We start from the raw sequence: 10,174 nt of genomic DNA, 5'->3' as shown, positions 1-10,174 counted from the left end.
CAGCATCACCATGGCAGCTGAATGTGCGGAGTTCTGCAGCAGTAGAAGAAGAGAAAGAGTCTGTTTTGTTCATGATGATGGGTGTAAACTGTCCTGCTTAGACGGCAGAGATGTGCATGGCCAGCTATCATTCTATACCACCAATGGCATTAGATCACCAAGCTTTAATTGGTAAATCAACATGTTCCCAGTCCAAACTCCTGAATACAAGTATAGCAGCATTTGTAGGGTTGTCCGTGCACCCTATATAGGGGAGATATCAGGACAAAGTCATTCTGCTTTGCTCCTCTTGTGAAAACCATGCAATGAAAAAGTTGCAGGAATCCTCATCAATCATCACAGTGCACGTTATCCAACATACACACTTTTATGTTTGAAAGACCCTGACACTATTTTTGCAATGTGAAGTGGGTCAGATACCTCAGCTGGGCCACAGGCCTAGAAGACACACATAAGGCACATACTGTGCTCCTATGGCAAGTTTAGCTGAGGGTTATTGTGTTAGTATTATGTGACTCTTAAGTTTTGGCTTTTAAAAGCCAGAGCTGCCTGATTAAGGAGACCTCAGCAACAGTGGCGGCTCCAGACAATTTTGATTTGGGGGGGCAATGGGGGGTCCTGGTCATTTCAAGGGGGGTCTCATGAAAACCAACAAAAAATACAGTGGACACGTCTAATAACTGCATATTACTGCTACTAAACAACAAAAACAACAAAGCATATTCACTACTTTGTTTTTAATTAATTAATCGATTGCAGTTTGCAAACAGAATGCTCAAACTTTAAAGGGTTGGCGCTTTAAACGGTTCACATCTCCAATAAGCATTAATCCACAAATGACTTAAGCGGTTAACTTTTTTAACGTGGCTGACACTCCCTCTGAACAGGGCCGTGCAGAGACCTTTGGAGGGGCACAAGGCTTTAAATGGCCCTATTCAAAATATCAATACAGCAATATATTGTGATGCATTCCTTGCTGATTCACGTATAGATATGGATGATTATGTATTGATACAGCAGCAAATGCTTTGATGCAGTTTTGAAAAAGAAACAATAGAGAAGACAATTTTAAGTTTAAAATAATAATAGCTCTGGGATTAGAAACTGAAATGTCTTAAATTGTCCCAACCTGATGGCTTTTTCTTCTCTGTTCTACAGAATAATTAAGAACAGTGGTTATAGTAAAAACTATAGAAAACGCTTGTGCCTCTTCATTTTCCTCTTTCTCACCAGCCTCTGTCTCCTGGCTTGCTGTTACCTGCTCTCTTTCTGTCACTTGTGCCTCTACATGTCCCTCTTTTTCTTCCTCTGTCTCCATCTCCTCATTTGATCTATTACTTTCCACTCTCTGTCCATCTAGGAATAAGGCTCAATTTACTATTTCAGCATTAATCTATTATTTTAACCATCACTATTACTCTTGCACCTAATCAATAAGTCCACCTTAAATATTGATACAAAACATAAAAAAACTGATACACTGGAATATAGTGATTCATATTATTATTACTGTTGTAGTTGTTGTCTAAAATTGAACACCTTTGCGATGTAAACAAATGACAGGCTACATTGTTATTCATATCCTTCACTCTGCACTTTGATGTCAGGTATATTATGCATTTTTTATTGACATTGATATTTTTACATTTATTTCCAGAGATATTATTGAGTTTACAGGCTAAAGTGGTCTTGCTGTTGTAAATACTGTTGCTATTGTAGAAAAATATTTCCATCACATTTAAAATATACTTATATTTTAATTCATTTCTGAATTGTTTTTATTTTTATAATGATAATTCAGAGAATGAGAAAATCTGAATAAGCCTTACCAGTATTGTGATGATTATTTTTAAGGCACTTTGTGTTAAAAAATAAATAAGTACTGTAATATAACAATAGTTTAGTCAAATAACATACAAAAGACCCTTCGATGCCTGTGAAACGTTTCTCCCTCAAACAGCACGCTAGTGTTACTTCTACACTTCAGGCTACACACAGCAATATAAACAACGCATGTTCTCATATCACATCATTCTTGTAAAATAATAGTGAGTAAATAAACATCAAAATCACTTCGCTGAGAATGAAACACCACTTATCAGCTGCCGCGGTGTTGAAAATATCCTCTAGCAATTAAAAAATGCGCGTGCAGCGTGAGGAAACGTCCCAGTCGGATGAGGTCGTCGTCGTCAGGTGAAAGGTCATCATGTTGGTCATTTTATTTACGTAATTATTTACATTTCATAAATTATTATTAATAAATTGTACTAATATTATGATTGGGCGTGGGCAGGCATTCACAAAAGGGAATGTTATTACAAAAAAAATTCGAGGAAGTTTTTGCTTTGACAAAAGGTCACTTAAGGTGCAAAGGAGCTGGTGCTCAAGTGAACCGGTTCTGTCGGACTGTTTGATCAAATAAAAACAGTTGAAAAAAAAAATGGTTCACCGGTTCTTTTGCGCTCGATGTAATGTCATTGGCGATGACTGCCCTTCATTCAGAATCAATCATCAAAAGAATCAGTTCAGTTCAGACGAGCTGTGTGTCAGTCTGCTTCACGCTGAATCACACATGCGCAGTATCATCAGCTCCTCGGTTCTCGAATCGGACGCGTCTGACAGAAACGGTTCTCGTTCAGTGTACGAATAAATGTCGAAATAATTATTATTTGTCATTGTTCTGCGTAGTTTGAAGATTTGAAGATATGAAGATTTTTTTTATATTTATCCCGGATATATATATATATATATATATATATATATATATATATATATATATATATATATATATATATATATATATATATATATATATATATTTAATCAGGAAGAGTGTGGGGGGTCAAATGGGGGGTCAAGGCGTTTTTTGGCAGGGTCCCCAGGACCAGTGGCGGTCTTAACATAGAGGCATAGGTAGGCGGCTGCTTGGGGCCCCCTACCAGCGGTCGTAGAAGGGGGGCCCCCAACAAACCTCAAAAAAAAAAAAAAAAGAAAAGGCCCCTTATCATCATGAATGCTTCAAAAGCAAGGTACACTTTATTAATATTCTTAAGAAATACGTTGAAACGTTGAAGTAGTGGTTAAAATGTCCAGTTCATGGTTATCTGTCCCTACACATACACCCCCTGTTTTCACAATGAAATGGACTAGTCCATAACGCTGCGCGGCGCGAAAGATAAACACACAGTCAGTGACAGGAGGACTGAGAAATACACAGAGACGACGCAAGGCAAATCAAAACGGGAAAATGAAAAGAAGTTACGAAAGCGGGTCAATTAAAAGAAAAAAGCGAAAAGACGCCAATAAATATTTGGCAACGCTGCCAAAGTTGACACACTTTTTTACGGCTGCTAATACAGACTGGAACAACAACATCCAAAGCGCTAACATTACAGCAGCAGCAGCAGCAGCTAACGTTAGCTGTGAAGTGGCGCTAGGTGAGGAGGAGGATAACGCTGACCAAGACAATGAGGACATCACGTTGTTGCTGCCCGCCGTCACCGACAGAGTTATCGAGGTTGACACAGATGAGGTGGAAGAGTTGTCCAGTGATGGCCATTTTGACACCGATGACGGGGATTTGGTGAGTCAACCGCCTAGCCTAGTTCTACTGTTAGTGTAAAAACGGTGAAATTTACGGTAAAAAAAAAAAAAACGGCAGATGTGGCTGATGTATTTTACCATGAAAAAAAAATGGTGGCAACCTTTTATGTTTTACGGGACTTAAATTTACGGGCAAAAAAACAACAACAACAACACAATTTAAAATAACCCTGTGAAATTTACCTTTTTTTTTTAAACTAAGTTAATTGTAGTAGACTTATGATTCTACAGCATGTGATCCATCCGTGTTGTGATAATCTGAAGAATCTGTAAAAAAAATTTGCACAATAAAGGTTTGAACTACTGTATTTTTCAGACATACACAGACATCAAGATTCAGCATATGAATCTCAACAACGGGGATATAAGTGCAGTGCATGATGGGAGCCATCAATCAAAACTCAATCAATATCTCCCAACATGCATTGCAGCATGAATAAATTATGCTGAATTGCCTTAGTATTTTCTTTTATTATTATTATCTGCTTTTATTTTTGCTGTTGTTTTTGTTGCAACTTTTTAGTAACTTGTTTTGTGATGTTCAGAGTTTTATCTGATTATTTTGTTGATTGTCACCGTTGTTGAGATTCATACGCCGATTCTTGATGTCTGTGTTGATCTAGGCTAACTCATATAACGTTAGAAGTTTTAATCCTTTTTTGTACATCGTGTGTTTTTAAAGTTCTTCAGATTACCTGTTTGTCACTGCTAGCTTGCATGCGGTAGGGTCACAGAGCTATAATACTCAAAAACATGAAATATTAATTAGTATTAAACATTCCCCATACAATGAAAGATAAGACTCTTTATGAGCTCAGTGAATCAGGCCACTACATGACGATTATGCCATCATCAATAAATAGCCACAATGTTTTTTTACGGTAAAATTTAGTTCAATGCCATTAAACATAAATGTTTCTAAAGTATTTTTTACGGTAAAGTATTGGCAACCACAGCTTCCAGTTTTATACCTTAAATTTTATTTTTATTTTTACGGTAAGGTACGGTAAATGCAATGGTAAGTTTATGGTATTTTTTTTTAACAGTGTTCTTCCAAAATCTGTACATTTAACAGTATTTTACAGTAAAATTACATGAAATGTCCTGTGAGAGCTATTACAGTTTTTCACTGTAAGGGTACATACTGTTAAGCAATTAATTAACATACTGTTAAGCATTTCCGTTGCTTTTTTACAGTTTTTTACTGTTAAAATTACAATTCTTTTTTTTACAGTGTAGTAATAGCCCTAGCTGTGCTAATCCTGCTGCCACCAACCAAAGCACTGTGGGCTTGCTGACAGATGACCCGGCTCTCTGGCCTAAGAAGCTCACAGCCGAGGAGAGATGTGCGATCGTTCGCAAAGGTCCCATACAAGCCGGTGTAGAATTCCCCAAAAATCAAGAGGGGCGGAGATTTACCAGTAATAATTACTGCATCCAAATGAAGAACGGGGAGAAGATTAATAGGACGTGGCTTATCTACAGTGAATCAGGGGACTGTGTTATGTGCTTTTGTTGCCGACTTTTTGGAGAGGGGAACACACATTTAAGTTCAGATGGTTTTAACAATTGGAGAAACCTCGGAGCTCACCTGAAACAGCATGAGAGGTCCGCTGAACATGTGTCTCATATGGAGTCCTGGCACACACTTACCCAAAGACTTCAGACAGGCACAGCCATTGATCAGCTGAACCAAAATGCAATGATGGCAGAAATTGAGAGATGGAGAAATATTTTAAAAAGATTGCTTGCCATAATTACCCATCTAGCTGAGCGAAATCTTGCTTTCCGTGGGCATACGGAGAAATTATATGAGCATGGCAATGGAAACTTCCTAGGACAAGTACAGCTGATGGCAAAATTTGACCCATTCATGAAAGAACATTTAAGAAGAATCCAAGAAAAAGAGCTGTCAGACACTTATTTGAGTAAGCACATCCAGAATGAATTGATATCACATGTGGCAAAGAGCACCCTTGATGCCATTGTTGAAAAAGTGAAGAGGGCCAAATATTATGCAGTCATAATGGATTGCACACCTGACATCAGCCACAATGAACAGCTGTCTGTGGTCCTGCGCCTAGTTAATTGCGAGCTGCACAAAGACGTGTCCATCCACGAGCATTTTGTAGGCTTTCTTTTGGCAGAGGACACAACTGGCAAAGGCCTACTCGAACTTTTTCTTGGACATCTGGAAACACTGCACCTGGATATCTCTGACTGCCGTGGTCAATCTTATGATAACGGCAGTAACATGCAGGGAAAGAAGCAGGGGGTACAAAAGAGGGTCCTTGACCTCAACTCCAAAGCCCTCTGTGTCCCGTGTGGAAGTCACACACTGAACCTGGTCATTGGGGATGCTGCCAAATCATCCACAATATCCCTCAACTTCTATGGTGTGTTACAGAGACTCTACAATCTTTTTAGTGGCTCTGTTCAGCGGTGGGCCATTCTCCAGGCGAATGTGAAGGATTTTACCATCAAGGCCTTGTCAACCACCAGATGGGAATGCCGTGTGGAGGCTGTAAAAGCTGTACGGTATCAGCTTCCAGAAATTTTGAATGCCCTGGAGGCTTTACATGACTTTGCCATAGAAAAGAGTGATTCAGAGTGTGCATCCAGTGCTTCAAGCCTCTGCCGGGAACTGAAGAAATGGCCATTTATGGTAAGTTGTGTGGTGTGGTACAATGTATTGTACGTTATCAACAAAGTTAGTAAGATCCTACAGGGCCCCAAAGTGAGCATTGAGACCATGAAGAGGGAAATCTCTGCAGTCATAGACTTCCTCCAAGATTTCAGGGAGCACGGATTCAATGCCGCCAAAATAGATGCCAGGGAAATTGCAGAGAAGATGGAGGTGGAGATGATCTGGGCAGACATTCGGCAGAAAAAAACAAAAAGGCAGTTTGACTATGAGGGCACAGAGGAGACTACTTCAACTGCAGAGGAACGTTTCAGAAGAGAGTTCTTCTTACACCTAGTTGATACTGCCCTGGTCAAGACTAGGGAGAGATTCTCCTACATGGAGAACTTCTTTAAGTTGTATGGATTTCTCTACTCCACTGATATAATGAAAAGCACCATACAGGCAGGCAATCTAGATGAATGCTGCAACAGGTTTGAGAAGGCAATGGAGGATGTGGATGCAGGGGACCTAAAAATGGAAATTACAGGTGCTGTTAAGTCTTTCCCCCCACACATCTCATCACCATTGGAAGTTCTTAACTACATATACAAAGAGAATCTCCTAGATCTGTATCCAAATCTTAGCATAGCCCTGCGGCTCTTGCTTACTCTTCCTGTTACAGTTGCATCAGGTGAGAGAAGTTTCTCTACATTGAAACGACTGAAAACATATCTGCGCTCATCTATGTCCCAAGAAAGACTGTCATCCCTGGCTGTCATTTCCATCGAACATGACATAGTGGAAACTGTTGATACAGACTCCATAGTTAGAAAATTTGCTGAGGCCAAGGCTCGCAGAGTAAGATTAGTATGAACATGATGAGAAAGACAAAAAAAGGCATGAGGAGGAAGAGAGGGAGGAGGAGAGAAGGGACAGAGACAAAAGCAGATGATACACTCAGCACTCAAACACAGTCAATAAAGAAGAGCAGGAGAAGAACAGAAAAAGGAGTAGAGGAAGAGAAAGACAGACAAGGGAGAGAAAGACTAAAAACAGGCATGAGGAGGAAAAGAAACAGAGGGATGAGAAAGAGAGAAAGGAAGGGACAGAGACGCAAAATAGAGAAGGTAATCATTTAACAATAGAAAAATTCTAATTATTTCTTAATCCCAATGATTGACTGCTGTTGTTTTTTGTTATTCTTTCACTTCATAATAGAAGAAAGAAGCCCATCACTAACTTCTGGATAGCTAAGGTAATTGACTCAACCTTTTATTGGACCACAAAATTGTCCCACACTCATTTTGTTCATAGACCATTTTGTTAGTTGGTGACAATGTTTTTTATTATTATTATTATTTTACAGGTACAGCTCCTACATCTGCACATCATGTTGGTGAGAAGACCTGTGAGAAAATGTCAACAAGTAGGACTCTATGTGTCAGAAGTGTGTCATGTGGAGAACAATCTCTCTTTTCTCTCTCATAGACTCTCACTCACTCACTCACTCACTCACTCACTCACTCACTCACTCACTCACTCACTCACTCACTCACTCAAAGACACTCACTCACTCACTCACTCACTCACTCACTCACTCAGACACTCACTCACTCACTTACTCACTCACTCAGACACTCACTCACTGACACTCGCTCACTCAGACACTCACTCACTTACTCAAAGACACTCACTCACTCACTCACTCACACACTCGCTCACTCAGACACTCACACTCACTCACTCAGACACTCACAGACACTCACTCACTCAGACACTCACTCACTCACTCACTCAGACACTCACAGTCACTCACTCAGACACTCACAGACACTCACTCACAGACACTCACTCAGAAACTCACAGACACTCACTCACTCACTCAGACACTCACAGACACTCACTCACTCAGACACTCACTCACTCACTCACTCAGACACTCACAGTCACTCACTCAGACACTCACAGACACTCACTCACAGACACTCACTCAGAAACTCACAGACACTCACTCACTCACTCACTCAGACACTCACTCAGACACTCACAGACACTCACTCACAGACACTCACTCAGAAACTCACAGACACTCACTCACTCACTCAGACACTCACTCAGACACTCACAGACACTCACTCACTCAGACACTCACTCACTCAGACACTCACAGACACTCACTCACTCAGACACTCACAGACACTCACTCACTCAGACACTCACTCAGAAACTCACAGACACTCACTCACTCAGACACTCACAGACACTCACTCACTCACTCACAGACACTCACTCACAGACACTCACAGACACTCACTCACAGACACTCACAGACACTCACTCAGACACTCACAGACACTCACTCACAGACACTCACTCAGAAACTCACAGACACTCACTCACTCAGACACTCACACTCACTCACAGACACTCACTCACTCAGACACTCACACTCACTCACAGACACTCACTCACAGACACTCACTCACTCAGACACTCACAGACACTCACTCAGACACTCACACTCACTCACAGACACTCACTCACTCAGACACTCACACTCACTCACAGACACTCACTCACTCAGACACTCACACTCACTCACAGACACTCACTCACTCACTCACTCAGACACTCACACTCACTCACAGACACTCACTCACTCACTCAGACAATGACACACACACACACACACACTTTCTGTCATACCCTGTATCCTGTACATGGGTCTGCTTATGCAATGGCAATTGCAACTTCAGCCCTCTCTCTCTCACACACACACACACACTATCATGTACATAGGTTTGTTTGTAGAATGTTTGAAATGTTCAATCTCAAATGTAATGTCAATTCACTTACAATATCCTGTATCTTGTACATGGGTTTGTTTGTAGAATGCAATATTTGCTAAGTATATGGCTGTTTGTGGGGGTTTACCCTTACTACTTGTCTTGCTGGTTATGTTAATTTGCTCTTATAAAAATAATAAACAGTGCTGGTTTTCCTGGCATTTTGGCAAATTTTGTTATCTGTTATCTGTTGGGTTCAATCGTGACTATTAGTTTGTGTAGTGCTACACTTTGTGTGGTCTCTGCTTTCCATCTTCATTTTGGAGTAAAGAAGTGTATGCAGGGTTCAAAGGGGAAGTTTTTTTTTTCTCCTCTTCAAACTTCACTTCCCCGTAGATTAGCTTTACCTGCCTATCCACAATTCAGTCTTTTTTTTTTTTTCGCTCTTTTTTAAAAATCGGATGGGGGGGCCCCATACATACCTTCGCCTTGGGCCCCCAATTTGCTAAATCCGCCACTGCCCAGGACCCCACTGGCGCCGCCGGTGCTCAGCAAGCCTCTGGTGAAATGTCTGACACTTTTATAACTGTGTGAATCCTGACACTAGGGGGCACTCGTTGTCTGTGATTTACATGCATTTTCATGCATTGAAGTACTGCTTTCTATATAAATGAACACATTTAAGGACAAAGTGCATGTTTTGCCTTGTCATGTGCTTAAGTGTTTGATGACAGCTTTGTGAGGGCCGTGTGCAAGTGTTTATTGAGACTCAATGAGACAAAGACTGATTTAAGACCCATGCTGCCAACTGCTTTACTTGTCGATTTCTTTGCATATCTTATGAACAGCAGTAGTAAAATAAGAGAAATACAAAAAAGTAAAAATAAAAAAAGAGAGAATTTGTTAAGAGGTGTGTTTTCAGGTAGGCCTAATTAAGTAACATCTAATTTGTTCTAGTCAAAAATGTTATTTAATCTGACTTATTTAAGTGTACATAAATGAAGGCTTCTGTTTATATAAGCTAGATGTGTGTTTTTAAGTTTTTATAATTTATAAACGTGTTTATGTAAAACCTGGTCCTGTGACACATTTTATTCCTTTAATGTTTCTCCACACAGCACAAAGACAATAAAACTCTCTTGACTCAACTTGAGTTTGA

The 10,174-nt window shown here is 40.2% G+C and overlaps 1 long non-coding RNA gene across 1 annotated transcript; it reads left to right on the top strand.

Annotated features, from left to right (window-relative positions):
• The first annotated feature begins 453 nt into the window (after positions 1-453).
• Positions 454-9,914, top strand: LOC132124464 (uncharacterized). The gene is made up of 2 exons (XR_009426765.1): positions 454-573; positions 9,572-9,914. It is a non-coding gene; the product is annotated as an uncharacterized LOC132124464 (long non-coding RNA).
• Positions 9,915-10,174: the final 260 nt, after the last annotated feature.

This window comes from Carassius carassius, chromosome 42 (assembly GCF_963082965.1).
Source record: "Carassius carassius chromosome 42, fCarCar2.1, whole genome shotgun sequence".
Lineage (NCBI taxonomy): Eukaryota > Metazoa > Chordata > Actinopteri > Cypriniformes > Cyprinidae > Carassius > Carassius carassius.
The sequence above is the reverse complement of the archived record's forward strand: the minus strand, read 5'-3'. Positions and strand labels throughout refer to the sequence as shown.